General features: G+C 46.9%; 1 protein-coding gene and 1 long non-coding RNA gene across 2 annotated transcripts in view; one reads left to right on the top strand and one right to left on the bottom strand.

The window, feature by feature from the left end:
* Positions 1 to 2,286: 2,286 nt before the first annotated feature.
* LOC101983752 lies at positions 2,287 to 9,752 on the bottom strand. Its single transcript, XR_003378060.1, has 2 exons — positions 7,594 to 9,752; positions 2,287 to 2,830 (listed from the first exon to the last, which is right to left on the bottom strand). It is a non-coding gene; the product is annotated as an uncharacterized LOC101983752 (long non-coding RNA).
* A 596-nt stretch (positions 9,753 to 10,348) lies between these two features.
* The window catches only part of Bcl6 (B cell CLL/lymphoma 6), a 22,362-nt gene continuing 17,599 nt past the window's right edge, over positions 10,349 to 15,111 (top strand). Inside the window, exon 1 of the mRNA XM_005344763.2 lies at positions 10,349 to 10,518. The gene's annotated coding sequence lies outside the window, so the exon portion shown is untranslated. The remainder of the gene's footprint in view (positions 10,519 to 15,111) is intronic.

Here is a 15,111-nt window from a genome sequence, read left to right as displayed (position 1 = left end):
TGATTCTCTGGTGATAACACACTGAAATAGTTTATCTGCTTCCTCCCTTCCCCCACAGGCATTTGCTAGCCAAACATGCTATCAACCACCCATTGACCCAAGAAGGTCTTGGGGATTTAGCTGCCAGGATAGCACAGCCCCCAGGAACCCCTTTGACATTCTCAAATATTGTGGAACCCTAACCAATAAGATACCCACACTATCGGGGTGGGGGAGGGGGAGACAGAGCAGAGACCTGCAGATTCCCTTTATCTCTTCTCAGTCAATGCCCATAGGAGAGGTGGCAGCTCGTTCTTGAGGAGGCCGGTATCTCCAGAGTAGAGGGCCCTCTCTCTCCAGAAGTGCACAGGCAACTCTCACTTTCACTGTGAGCCTCACAGAGGTGATTGCCACTTGACGTCAAATATTCAAAATGGAAAACAAGCAACTCCCTGTCTGCTTCACTTGGGGTTTTCCATGTCTTGAGTGTGAGCTGGCAAGATAGGTGCTAGACATTAGACATCTTTAAAGTCAAAGATTAGAAGAAAAACAATCCATAATCCTACTACCGTAAAATAGTCACCTTACACATTTTGTTAATGGTATACTCTTGTTTATAGCTCATCTATTTCCTATAAATACTTTGAAATATAGTTGCAAGTGTATTATGTGGACCTATAATAGGTACATGTGTGTGTATTCAACTTCATTCTTTTACTTGTTTTGTTTGTTGTTTTGAGATAAGTCTCACCAAGTCATTCTCGCTAGCCTAGAGTTTACTCTGTAGATTAGGTTGGCTGGACTTAACAGAGATCCACATGCCTCTGCCTCCCAAGTTCTGGGATTAAAAGCACAGGCCAGCACACCCAGCCCCGTGGATATTTTTCAATATATTTTCAGACTTGGTATTTTGTAATTTACTTAACCATTCTCTGCCTAATACCATTTCTACCAGCCTAGTCGTGATCAGACATGTAGACTGTTTAAAGTTTTTCTATTTGACGCAATGCCAACAGGTATATAGTCAAAGATTTTGCTTTCCTGCATCTTTAATTCTACCCAGAGCATGGATTCCTAGAAGTGGAACACTGGGTCAAAGGGCATGACTGTGTTTACGATTGTTGACACATGGAACTAGATAGGTTTCTGAAAAAGGTATATTAGTCACGGTAAAACTCAGTCTTACAGCATTTCTCCAGGAATTATTTTTAAATGTTATATATACAGTGGATGTGAGTGTGGGTACAAAGACCCTGTAAATAGTTGACGTAGAGGCTAGGAGATGTGGGGAAGCTAAAGGAGAGCAGGAAAGAGACACTTGACTTGAATGAGCTTCAGAACTAGAAGCCACTGGTCACTGACAAGCAGCTTGGAATTAATGCAACATCTAAAGTCATTACACGTATCGATGTAGCAATTCACTAAAGCAGTCACTGAGGCTAAATAACGGATTCAGTGTAGATCCGATGGGACATAGCCACATAAACTGGCTAAGTGGCCTTTGTAAACTATTTCCCTTTCTGGATTTTCCCCAAACATAAAACTCGTGAGTAAAACGATGAGACTAGAGAGCATGGGGGTATGAAAACCAGCCTTATATAGCTCAGTTCAATCAAATGAAGGTGAAACCAGAGGCTCTCCCCCATTTAGACTGAGGTTGTATGAGATTAATGAAGGCAAGCTCGTGCCTGGGGGTTCAGTCCATGGCTCATCTTCACGTCTCACATCCAGAGTTACAACTCTGATGACCCACAGTCCCACTGGAGTTATTGAATAAAACCCGACACTCTGTAAGAGGCCCCTGGACGTTGAGAGCTCCTATACCTTCAGCAACAAAGCCCTAGGTTCTGTGTGTCCCATATGGATTGACGGCAGGTTTACTGAGAGTTTTGTTTCCATGGAGGCTTTCCACAGAGAAATGCTAAGCGTGTGGACTGATGAAAAGGCTTGGGCCTTCTGTTCCTATAGCTACGCTTGGCCTTGGCCATCTCATGGCTATCTAGACCGTGGCACATAAAGACGATGAGTTTTCAATTTAGGAGCTAGGAGAATAAACAGAAGAGCTGGATAATATTGTTGGCAGCTCTGGTCACAGAACCCTGGGAACTGAGGCAGGAGGATCGTGAGGTTACATAGTGAAATCCTGTTTCAAAGAACCAAACGAATGAATGGATACATAGACACTGTAAACAATAAATAAACACAGTGTCTTGACTCTTAGTCAAGGACTTATCTGAATTTAATAGATGCCTAGGTCACCATTTGGAGGTTTCTAATCATGAAAATAAAATCACACATAAATATCATTTTTTGAATTATAGGCTTTATTTCTAAGAATAATTTTTCATTAACAGAAAAGTAAGACAGTGGTCCAGAGAGTGACCCTATACCTAATTTCCCTTCCTATTGGTAATTAGTAACAGCATGTTTCTAAACGACATTCTGTGTTGCTATCGTGATTCAGTCTTGCTTGGGTTTCTTTTCTCTTAGGACATTTCCTGTTCAATGATCCCATCCAGGATGCTCCTGTTTGGTAGCCATGTCACTTAGGCTGCTCTTGGCTGTGGTACTCCCTCTGACCTGCCTTGTTTCAGGCGATGCTGGCCAAGCTTTTTGTAGGATGTCCCTACTAGCATGCTTGATGTTTTTCTTATGATTAGATATGGGCTACGGAAATAGGACCACAAAGATAAAACCCTACGTTTATCACATCGTAGAACAGGCACATACTAGCAACATGGTTTGTTCTTGTTGGCAGTGTTTTTGCATCGGGCTCAGATAGGGTTGCCAGACTTCTTCATTTTGACTTTCCTTTACTCGTTTTTACGTATTGTATCTCTGGGAAAAGGTCCTATGAAATCCAAAGAGAAAACTGACTTTAGCAAAGTTATTCTCTGATCTACACACACATATACACAACACACACACCATGATAAATGTGTGTATACATACACACAAGACACACATACACAATGACAAATGTGTACACACACACATACACACATATGAACAAATAAGTAAACAGATGAATAAATGTCTATAAAGAGTCAGGATTCATGCTTCCCCTATATAAAGTATTTGGATTTTTGCATTGGCTATTTGTCTTTTTTCTTCTGCTTATTAATGTTTAAAAATAATTTCTATTATATGGACGTCTGGATGGTTTTTCTATATTTTTAGATAATAATCTGAAGTATTATTCTACTTCATTGCCCAAATCTGTCCATCCTTGGCAGAGCTCTGCACTAGGGTCCCATGTAACCTGGAAGTACCCTGACTGTAGCTTTGTTTTCAGAATTATATACCTCACGTCCTCCATCCTGTTTCATTTTTACTTAGTCTATTTCCCATTCTGGTTCTAAATGCGACCCTTTCCCCGAAGAGTCTTCTTTCTCCATTTCGTCTCAATAAGAGATATTAGACTGCTGGTCAGTGGTGGCGCACACCTTTAATCCCAGCACTCAGGAGGCAGAGGCAGGTGAAGCTCTGAGTTTGAGGCCAGCCTGGTCTACAGACGAGAGTCAGGACAGCCAGGGCTACACAGAGAAACTCCATTTCGAATATGAGAAGCTCAGGTTTGGGCACTATGTGTGCCTGTTGTTGGTCATTGCTTCAAGGCCAAACACATTTCTGAGCTTACATTTTAAGCACCAGCGTGCACAGGGTAATGATGCAATTGCCTTTTTGTAAGATGCTGCAGACTCGGTGAGAGCAGCAAACCACAGCACTGTGTGACTCTATGGTCCTGAGCCTAAGACCTGTATGGGAATTACGGCCTTCTTGCAGTCATGTGAGCACATCACTAACAGAACGCCACTCATACTGGCATGCCAAACAGCGTCTGTACCAGGCTGCCCACCCTATTCCTGCTTTCTCTAATGGACAATGAAGTTACCACAGTGAGTTCCGGGCCTGGGCATGAGCTTTGGATCCAACTCGGTGACAGTGCACGGTGATGCATTCTTTCTGAGGGTGAACTTCTAGTGACATAAGATCTGTTACATTGGCTTGGGTAGAGGGAAGGTCTCTCCCACTTTTAGCACACTTAAGAGTTGTAGGCTGAAGGAACGTAATTGGCTTCACCCCTCCTTACACACAGGTCCCGTATTCAGATATTCTAAGTGGTGGACGATTGGTAGGGAGAGCACTGCTAAAGAATTAAGGGAACTGTATTATTTTCTGACCATGCCAGGAAAAGGTCATAGATTGTTTAGACAATCAGGCCTCAAGAGACATCAGACCTTTCTTTTTCAAAGACCAGAGTGCAACAATGTGTAGGAAATAATAATAGAAAGTATGTGTCATTCCTTTCAAGTTTGGTCTAATGGATTCTGGAAGCTGCTTGCTTGCCTGCTTGCTTGTCCATGCCTCCCTCTCTACGTCAGGAAGTATTTCCCGGATTCACCAGAAGTCCCGTGGCTTCAAGACTACCCAGCTTACAACTGTCCTTCTTTTTTTCTCACTGACTGGGACAGTTTTCCAGAACAAAAATAATAAAGACAGAAAATAACAAAAAAACTGAAAGGCAGAAAAGCTTCCAGTGCTTGCTACCTCTGATCATGAGCTGGGGTGAGTGAGGGGGCACGGTGTCTCGGAACCTGCCTCTTCCGATCCTGAGCATCTGAAACCTTCCCTTGGCTTTTGGACTCACTCAGCACAATCAGAGACTTTGGCCTACAACTGGTTAAAAATTGATAAGGCGAGCATTTGAGGACTGCCTTCCTTTACTTGGAAGCTTACATTTTAACCTCCCGCTCCACGCCCAGACCCAGACACACACCAGACCTGTTCTTCCCCCATTCTGAAGCACCACACACGTAAGTCTAGATACAGAGCCGTAAAAGCCACAGCCCCCTGGCACTCCGTAAGTCACTGGGCTCTTCTTCTCCCTTCCCATGAGTGAAGAAACTGAGTCCTCACAGTGGCTCTGCCCCCTTGCCTTCTAAACAGTTTCAGGCAGCTTTGTAATTAGACACCAAGAGCTTTGGGCAGCCAGCCCAGCCTTTTCTCCTCCGTCACTCTGTGTACCTCAGAGCCAGGTTTGTGTTCTTTTGTGTGTGCACAGGCTACACAGACACTGGCATGTAGGGTACATGCACCCAGCCTCAGCAGCCTGACCTCGGGGGACAGTTTAATGACTTGAATTTCAGGCAGCTGAAAAAGTTTCTGCGGGCGGAGGCTGAAATAAACAAGAAAAGCCACTGTGGAGATGTGAATGGAAAAGTACCAGCCCTCCCTCCCTCCACACATTCTTCCGCTCTCCAGTCTTCCCTGCCACCAAGCCAGCTTCAGATAGGTTTGTGCACGGTCAGGTGTACAGAGGGCGGTGTGGGGAAGAAGAAAAAAAAAAAAAAGAAAGAGGCAGGCACAACACGTAAATCAAGTTTTTCCACTCCGAGCCTCAGGTAGTCAGGAGAGCAGCCTGGCAGGCAGGCCAGCCGCTCTGCGTTTACAAACACCCAGGCTCCTTCCTCCCCACGTCGCTCTCACTTTATAGTCCAGTTTCCGCTTTTCCTCATGCTAAGGTTTCATAGGAAGTGAAAACCTTGCTATTCAAAACAGTGATCGAATGCAAAACACCAAAATGATTGCGTGTTCCCATCCCCAACACTTCTCCATTTTAAAATCCAGATATGCCTGGCCTGTCTAAGTCGGCGTGGAAAACACGGACAATCAGCATCGTCGTGGAAAAGTTCTAAGTCAGGCTGGAGAGGTTTGCTAAAGGGGAGCAGATGATGACGGTGACAAAGATGATGATGATAACAAAGAATGAATGAATGAATGAATGAATGAATGAGCGAATGAACCCGCTCTGAGCAGGAGGAGAAAATGAAAAACAGCTGCATCCTCTTCAGAAGGTGACAGCTGGGACTCAGCCTGGGTCTGTCCCCCTCCTATCCCAAGACCTCCACATTGTTGCTCAGTTTCCTCCTTTGCCCTCCACCTTCCCACACTCTCCTAACCCTACACTCTTAAAAACGCACGAGTCTTCTCTGGTGTCTAAGGGTTAATATTCAGCAGGGCTCATCCAGGTTGGTCTTTTTGTTTGTTCCTGTTTAGCTTGTTTCTCTAAGATGAGTCCTCATGTAGCCCAGGCTGGCTTCCAACTGGCTACGCAGCCTTGAAGAGCTAAGTCTTTCCCCTCCACCTTCCCGAGTACTGGGGTTACAGATTTAGCTTGGCTTCTTTACAGCAGTTTTAAATGAAGGAAGGGTCTGACATCAATAAAGAGGCAAACTTTAGCAGGTGGTGGTGGTGCACATTTTTAATCCAGCACTTGGGAGGCAGAGGTAGCAGGATCTCAGGGAGTTCAAGGCCCACCTGCTCTCTAAGAGCTAGTTCCAGGATAGGTTTCAAAGCTTGACAAACCCTGTCTCAGGAAAAAAAAGAAGAAGAAGAAGAAGAAGAAGAAGAAGAAGAAGAAGAAGAAGAAGAAGAAGAAGAAGAAGAAGAAGAAGAAGAAGAAGAGCCCAGGCCACGCACATAACCAAACCCAAATAGCCAAACAAGCTCCCATAAGCATGGTCGGGGGTTGGTTCTCGGAACCAGCTACAATTTACGTGAAACCTAATGCAGTCTCACTTTCCTCCATTCTGCAAGGAACAGGATGCACAACCCCAAGGGCAGACTGTCAGGTCAGCCTGAGATTCAGAAATGATGCACACAGCCTCGTGGATCCTAGGTTAGCAACACCCCTTCATAGGGCCAGTCCGCCTTCGGGAAGAAGGACCTGGAGAAGTGATTATCTGTAAGGCCCCTTCTTGTTCTAAAATCTACATTCTTGATAGGACACTTTAGAGACCTATGAAGGTCCCAGAATCTCCTGGCAGTTTGGAACACACTTCTAACCCTCCACAGAGAGGTTACGGGACAATGGACAGGTCAATCTTTATGCCATAGGCTCCTCTTCAAAGATAGCTGAATTGCGGGAAAGGTTTTGTGATGGGAACTGGGTGTGAAATATGTTCCATTCTTTACACACATGTAACATTAATAGCAGGATATTTTATTATGTATTAAAGCTTTTGTTTACCCAGCAGCTGTGCTCAGGGACCCATTCCTATGCTGAGTTCGTGGGTCGGCATGGAAGCTGGCCTGGCTGGGCCTCTGTTCCGAGGAATAGCAACCAGGAATATTAAATCATGGCATTAATTGATACATGGTGTTCTTAAGTTTGCAGAAATATTCCTTAGGACCCTAGGGAATAGAATTGCTCGTGCGGGCTCCATAACAATAATTTAAAGGACACTGAATATATGCCAATTTTAATTATTTATTTTTTTAGCCCAATGATAGCACTGTAGAATTCAGGGAGTCCACATAACTGGAAGTGATGGGGAAAGACTAATAATGAGGGGAGGAAGGATATTCAGAAAGAGATTAAGCTGGCATAAGACTTGACAAAGTTACTTTCCCAAAAATCGAAGAAATCAAAAGGTTAGAGCAGTTTTCCTCAACATTGAGGAGAGAGAAAAGAGGCTGGTCAATCTCTTCCAACATCAACACTTTGGTGAGGGAGAGAGGGAGGGAGAGAGAGAGAGAGAGAGAGAGAGAGAGAGAGAGAGAGAGAGAGAGAGAGAGAGAGATCAAAAAGAAAAAAACCCAAAAACTCACCACAGGCATACAAACTCTGGCGCATGGTCCCAGGGAGGATGTAAGGCCTCTGGTGATGGGGATAATTATCTATAAGTAGGCCTGGTGGGCTCTTGTTCCGGAAACTCTTGAGAGAATCAAAGCAGGGCTTGAGGTATGAGAAGGGTAAATTCCTTCCCAGCCCCCACTCTGGTTGGCTCTACCGCCTGAGGGAGTACATTTCCCTTTGCTCTGCAGCGCCCCCATGGGGCTAAGAGTGGCGTCGCAAAGAGAACACAAGATGGACAGGACAAGATGTGTGTGCCTGCGCGCCTCTGTTTAAGGGTTGGGGTAGGAGTCGGGATGAGGCACACGGTCACTTTGACAAAGAAAATAATCAAAAAATAAATAAAGTAATTCTATTTATAGGAATAACAATACAGCAAAACCATACAATTCCTGTTGCAAAGCTACAATTGCAGCTAGAAAACTGACGCACTTATTGCTCGGGAACGGTAGACAGCTAGCTACACAAAGAACATCGGGGTGTCATTGTGGTCCAATGGGATTTATTTAATCCTCTAAAATGAGAGGGAATGGGAACTCTAAATACAAAAACCAAAGCAGCTAGCCTGCTTCCCGGCAGCGTGGACCCATTTGACAAAGTCATGTGTCTTGGAAGTAAAATGTTCATTTCCACAACAGTGGTAGGATTAGGCCTATGTATAGCATTCAAATCTCCTTCCCAAGACAGGCTTTTCCGTCGGGACTGCAGTAATTCATCTGCCAGTAAGTATTCAAATATTCAGATTTCTCGGGGACAGACAACAGATTTTGTAAGTGCCAGCCTTGAGGAAAACAATCAGGTCCTTTGGACTCTCGCAGTTCTAAAGCCCGTGACATCACCTTTTGAAGTGGTGGTGTTACTCCAGCAACATAGCTGAAACTTCTTACAGGACCGTTTTTCGGGGGACAGAGATTCCTCCGAAACCCCAAACCGTCAGCAGTGCTCAGAGCTCTGCTCACATCTGTATTTTTAAGGCCACGTTTGGGGTTGTGGCCCACAAATATTCACGAGAAATTAATATATGAGGACATTTTGCAGAACCTTTCAGAGAGCCCATCCGTGATTTAACAAGCCACTTGAAGGACTTTCACAGCTAAAGCCCAGAACAGCCTGACCTTTGAAAGCCTCTTTTGCCCCAAACATTTGGGGTTCATTCTTAAGGAATCCGAATATTATTTTCCCCTCACACCCTTCTTTCAAGAGACAGACATAAAAGAAACAAGAGTCTCCCTCATTCAGGGATGAGTAGGAGGGCAAAGAAACCCAAAAAACAACCAACATTTAAACAGGCAAACTGGCGGCTATGAATAAACACACCAGGGCCCACAGTAAAGGGATTCGGCCCTGCATTCACCTTTAAAATAAAAGAAGAAAGAAGGGAAAGAAAGATCCACCCCCCTCCTCCTCTCAGCTCTGCTCCAGGGCCGAGAGGACCGGACTGCTAGTGGCGGCACAGCCTGTTCTCAACACAGGCAGTATCTGTGATCCTGGCAGGCAGGCCTTTAGAATTCCCTCAGGCTGATCCCTTCAACACGCACCGAAGAGATTTTTTTTTTTCTTTCCTCTAACGACCTTGAAACGAACCCAGGGGGGGCTGGGGAGAAAGGAAAAAAAAAAGTTCCAGACCTTAAGAAAAAGCTGAACACAAACACGTATTTGGCTGCAGAGAATTTTGTAGCCGACAAGCAAACACGTTCCCACACAGACGTTTCTAACAGCCAGAAATTTCCTAAGAGTCAACAGTAACAGAAAGAGTAAACCCACCACTTGCTGTCCTGGAAAGAAACAAACCAAACCAAAGCAAATCCTTTTACATCTCTTTCAAGTGCAGGAAAGCCTCCCGTCAGTAAAAGTCCTAGAGGAAAAGGAAGCTGCACCAAGGGCGGTGTGTGCGGGGGGGGGGGGGGGGGGATATTGAGGTTGTCATATGTGGCCAAAAAATTTAAGCTTCTGTCAGTGGTACTGGGGTTGAAATAATGCATATTTTAAATGCCTGAGCGATTCAAAAGGAAAAGAAAAGAACACAGAGACAATAAAATCAACGGATGACGGGTCCTACGCTTTACATAACGCCACAAACTTGCAAAAGGCAAAAATCAGAAGCAAAAAAGCCCTCTAAATCATCAAAATACAACAAAACGCAATTTTAAGCCACCACCCCAAAAGAAAAAGAAAACCCTCACCCCCCCCCAACACCACCAACATACTTTGTCCCAAATAAAAAGAAAACAAATGAACCCACCGAAAACTGCTTGGCAAATATTTTTCTCGTGGTGCCTAATATTCTAGCTGGAAGGAGCTGCGGTATTTATTGTTTTCTCTCACTCGCCTCTCTAAACGTGCCTCTAACATACTTGTTCCAACTGCTCAGATCGCTCGCTCCCTTTTGTGTATTTAGCTCGTGGAGCCGAGTTTATGGGTAGGAGAGGAAGAATTAGCCCCAGACCCCGGGAAAGCGTAGCGCACTCCCCCTCTTATGTCACCGAATAGCAAATTAGTTCTCAGAATTCCAGAGGCCGAGCTTTGCTACAGCGAAGACGCCGACGTCACGGAGGAGGAGCCCACGTGACGGCGGCGGAGCGGGCTGTTCCATCGGCGGCCGGGGGTAGGGAGGGTCGCCTGCCAGCCGCGCTCGCCCGCCGCTGGACCCTTGGTGTTCTGGGCGGCGGTGCTGCGGGGAGCTCGATCAGCCCCGGACGGTGGCCAGCGGCGTGGCTCCGAGGCCCTGTGCCCGCCAGGAGGGCGCCGCGGTGTGCGGCGCCGTCATCGAGTCCTCCCCTGCTGCGGAGCAGTGGTAAAGCCCGCAGCTCAAATTCCGAGAATTGAGCTCTGTTGATTCTTAGAACTGGGGTTCTTAGAAGTGGTGATGCAAGAAGTTTCTAGGAAAGGCCGGACACCAGGTGATTATTGCTGTTGCTGCCGCCGCCGCTGCCGCTGCCGCCGCCGCCGCTGTTGCCGCTGGTGCCGCTGCCGCCGCCGCTGCTCATGATCATGATTTTACCTTTTAATTCTTTTTTTTTTCCGCTTTTGCCAAATGCTTTGGCTCCAAGTTTCCTATGTGTATCTATTGATATAAATGTATCTATTTATTGATTCTAGCTGTCAGGTGTTAAAATAAATACCGAAGATCAGCCCCACGTCTCTCCCACTGTAGGATCTAGCTTTACGCATACGTATTCTTTTTTTTTTTTCGCTGTCTTGGAGCGCCTGGGCCGCCTCGGGGAGGCTGTGCCGCCCTGCCCGGTGTTGTTTCGGTGTTTGGAGACGCTGGGGCGCGGGGCGGCGGGCGCTGGGCTGCGCGGCCTGGGAGGGCGGACCGCGGCGGCCCCGCCGGCTTCGCGCGGCTTGGCTTGCTTTCTCTGCTCGCTTGCAAACTGCCTTCCCCGCCGCTGCCTCCCTCCCCGCTCAGTTCTCCCGGTGCCCGCGTTGGCGGCCGTCCACCGGCCCCGGCCCCGCACCAGTCCCTTGCCTTGCAGCCGAGCCGGGAGTCGGCATGGGAGGGAATGCAAGCCAACTCCTCGGCTGGTTGTTTTATTTTCCCTTTTCTTTTTGGTCATAAAGCCAGATGAAGTAGCGTGTCTGCAGTTTCCTTTGAGAGCCGTGATCTTCCCAAGGAGAGACAAGAGTGTTTTGGGGATCCTTCGCTTGCACGGGGGGGCGGGGATGTTGAATACTTTGAAAATTATTCTTTCTTGGTTGTGAGTCGAGGCAGTCGGGAACCCGGGTGCTCTCGGTCTCCCCAGCCCGAGGAAGGAGGCTTGAAGGCGGGACAGGGATTTTGGGGGGTGAGCGGGAGAGGGGTGCGCGGCTTTTCTTTTCTTTTTTTCTTTTTTGCACCTGCGGCGCTTTCAGCGTGCAGGACCCGGGGGATCTTGGCCTGCCAGTCCAGAGCTCCGGGGAGGTGGCGGGATTTCTGGCGGCCGCGGTGTTTGTATTTTGGGTGCTGCGTGACTGTGTTGGCTCTCAGCGGTAGTTCCCCTCCCTTTCCTAAATTTAATTTCATTTTTCCCTCTTGGTGCAAGCTATGTAAAAAGGCAGCGATGGGCCTGAATATAGCGGATTCCAGGCTTCAGATTCCCAAGGTCCTTCTTTTGGGCGAAGGAATGAAAACAGAGCCCCAGTCCGCGTTCCTGTTGTGAAAGACCAGGGAGGGAAGAAGGGCACTTTGTGACTCTGGCTGGGGGACCCGGGACGGGAGGAGCGGGTGCGAAAGGGAGATCTTTGTGAGTGATTTTGCAAAAACAGATTGCGAGGTTGGTTGGATTTGCAACCTGTGGCTCTCCTCGAGGGAGTGGGAATGGGAAAAAGCGGCGGCGGCGGCCCGGGGCGGGAGTGGGTTGGGAGTTGGAACCTAGGAAATTGGCTGCCTGGGGGGCAGCGGGAGCTAGAGGCAACCCTGCCGGAAACAGTGAACGTTAAATGTCTTGAGAACTGTGGGTTGCATTGCCTTTTTAATACCGTGTTATTGGAGCCCTGGAGAAAATGGAACTAGTGTTGCAAAAATGAGTTTTAAAACTCCCCCATGAAAAGAAACAACACCACCAACCAACATTTTGTTTTTAAGAGTAAAATAAATAACCTCTGTGTTGTGCTCTCTCCCTTAGAGATTTAGTTTTGGTGCTAGGGATAGTGAGAAATTACCTCAAACCTGGTGCTGGCCGTCTAGAGCTGTTACAGGGTTCTTGAGACAAGCGTTGCACCCCACCCCCTTAAAAAGTGATTTTTTTACCTTTGCCCCCCCCCCAACATTGTATAGTTCCCAGGAGGAAGATATGCTATGCCGGTGGATGCTTTACTATCCACAAAAAGAAACAGCAAAAAAGAAAAGAGGGAGGGGGGCAAGAGAGAGAGAGGGATCTTCAGAAAGGACTGTTCGGAAAGGGCTGTTTAGAAATAGAGTTTGTGGCTCTGAGCTACGCCGCTGGCTTCCTCTGCAGTTCGCTGGTTTCCCTTTTTCTTTGCGAGGTGTTGTGTGTGGTTTTAATAAATAACTTTAAAATAAGGGAGGGGGCAGCATGACCCATCCGGAGACGGCTATCTATTTTGCTCTCTATTTGCTACCAAGAGCCTTTGGCACTTGAGCAGGACCTCGTAAATCTGCAGCCCAAGTTGAAGTTCATCTGGCCCTAGTCCACACGCTATTCCTGGAGGTAGCAAACATTTGAGCTCAAAGGAGTGAGGTGAAATCATACTCTTCTTTATGTACCGATTTTAATAAAAAGGAAAGAGATTTGTCCCTGGGGGAAGAGGAAATGGCGAGAAAACACCAGGGGATAGACATTTTCTCTTGCTAAAACGACTGCAGTTGAGCCCCTGGGGCCAAAATAGAAACCTGTAGATAGACAACCCCCCACCCCCCATCCCCGTTTATAAATAGAAGTTTCCAGTATCCTATTTGGAAGAATTTCTTTTCTAATACTTTCAGGCGTTGAATGATTTTAAGGGTCTGTTTGGTACCCACAATAAAGCTGGATGCTGTTCAGGACAACTAAGCCAGTAGAGGGGAGAGACCGCCCAGAAAAACGGGTATTCACGCATTACCTTGTTCCTCTCCTCAGTTTTGAAAGGTTTACAGCAATATTTTCTTGAAAAGACTAATTTATTCTGGGCTTGGTGGTCAGGAATGGCATCCTAGATTTCTAAGTTGTCGTTTACTGAGCCCCGAGGAGGAGTTCCAGTTATGGGTTGAGTAAATGCCATGACTAGATGTCAAAATCCTTCCTTCCCTCTGTCCCCTGCTGGGGATATCCCACTCTGTTGTGAAAAAAAAAAAAAAAATTAAGTTTCAGGGGAGGTGGTGCGGCAGCGCCACCCCTTGGTGGGCGAAACTATTGGTAAAAGCCGAGCATTTGAAAAATAATTGTGAAATGACCGTAATTAATTAGGCATGTGGCCCCAACTCCCTCTGAGAGATTTTCAGAAACTTTGAGAGATGAAACTTTTAAATGAAATACCTTGCAGTATTAAGTTAATCTCTTAAATAGGATAGAAACACGTTGTTTTCAAAACGAGCACGATGTCCTTCCCGTAAATGAAGGGACACCCTTGCCGGGGTGGAGGTGGGCTGCAGTTGGCTCTTAGCTGCGTCTTCACTGGCCTAATGTAGCTATTTTTCCACTTCGGACTTGACTGCTCAGGGTACCCGAAGTCTGCTGATGGTCTGAGTTTGAGAATAGGAGGAATGTTTTGGTGCGAAAACCCGTAGGAACGAAAGTGCTCTAGTTTCCCCCGGGTCTGTGGTGGCGTGTGCCCGGGTGGTGGGGAGAGGCTTGTGGACCGCAGGTAGCAGCTGTAGGCTGGGCTGCAGCCATGTGGGAGTCAAGGCAGTGTGGCGCGTGCCCGTTTCCTACTGCGCAACAAGTGGGACCTCAGCCACGCGCGAGGGCTCTGCACAGTGGCCCCGCTGGCCGGCTTCTTTGCGCTCCTTCCAACCCTTTCTGCTTCCCATTTCCAAACCAGTAGCCCTCCTCGAAGGACATAGTCTTCTCCCCTTCTTTCTCTCTTCTTTTGCGTGAATTTCTCTTAATACTTTAATGTATCACTTTTTTTTTTTAAGTGAGTGTAGCCAGCTTTGAGGCGGGGAGGAGGGGAACAAATAACCAAATAATACCCGAAAGCAGTTCCCGAAACGGTGCGGTGTTAGATAGAGGCGTGAGCACCGGAAGAACAGAGTTGCATCTGCTCAACTAAATGTTTTCCTACTTCAGTTTTGGAAGCATCTCCTCCCCCTCCCCCCTCCCGCCACCCCCAAGAAACAGACAGAAAGCCTCTGGACAGGGCTACCCTGGAAGTCTAGGCTAACAGGGTGATTCTTGAACGGACTGAGTCCGCCACCTAGTGGTATTTTATGGTCAAGGTTCCTGCTCGGAGCGAGCGGTGGTCTGATCTGATCAGCCAGGACTGATGGGAAGGGCATCATTCTCCAACGAAGATGGCATTTGACTTTCAAAGTTTTGACAAGACAAATGAAAACCATATGCTCACGCCGTTCACACCCACACTTGCTCAGTCTTAAATATCTATCTCAACTAAGAAACGGTCCTGTCTTTGAGGACATCTGTGACTTCACGGACAAAGTTGGTAGCAGAAAAAGATGACACCCGAAACCCCCAGGATCTTTAGGATTTAAACTTCGTCATTTTTTTTTGTGGAATTAGGCCGAACAGTAAGTTTCTGAATTCCAAAGAATCTATGTCAGTTCATGGGGCAGGGGGACAGCAGTTTAGACCGTAGGTCACTGGAGTTACCAGTGCACATTGGAGAGCGTCCCCTACCATTCTTTAGCATGAGGTTTTTGACAATAGACATGAAAAGATTACAGAGGTACTGAGGGGGTGGGGCGTCTCAAAGCTGTAGCACGTGCTTGTACTGGGTGGCCAGGGACTACTTAGTCCAGTTGGGGATGTGCGCCAGTTAGCTGTCTTTCTTTACATCCCGTTTATCCTTTTCTCAGTGGCCTGGAGAGAAAGCAGGTTGGGGTGTGTGTGTGTGTG

This window comes from Microtus ochrogaster, chromosome 2, assembly GCF_000317375.1.
Source record: "Microtus ochrogaster isolate Prairie Vole_2 chromosome 2, MicOch1.0, whole genome shotgun sequence".
NCBI classification, from domain to species: Eukaryota; Metazoa; Chordata; class Mammalia; order Rodentia; family Cricetidae; genus Microtus; species Microtus ochrogaster.
This window is presented reverse-complemented; position numbering and strand designations above follow the sequence as displayed.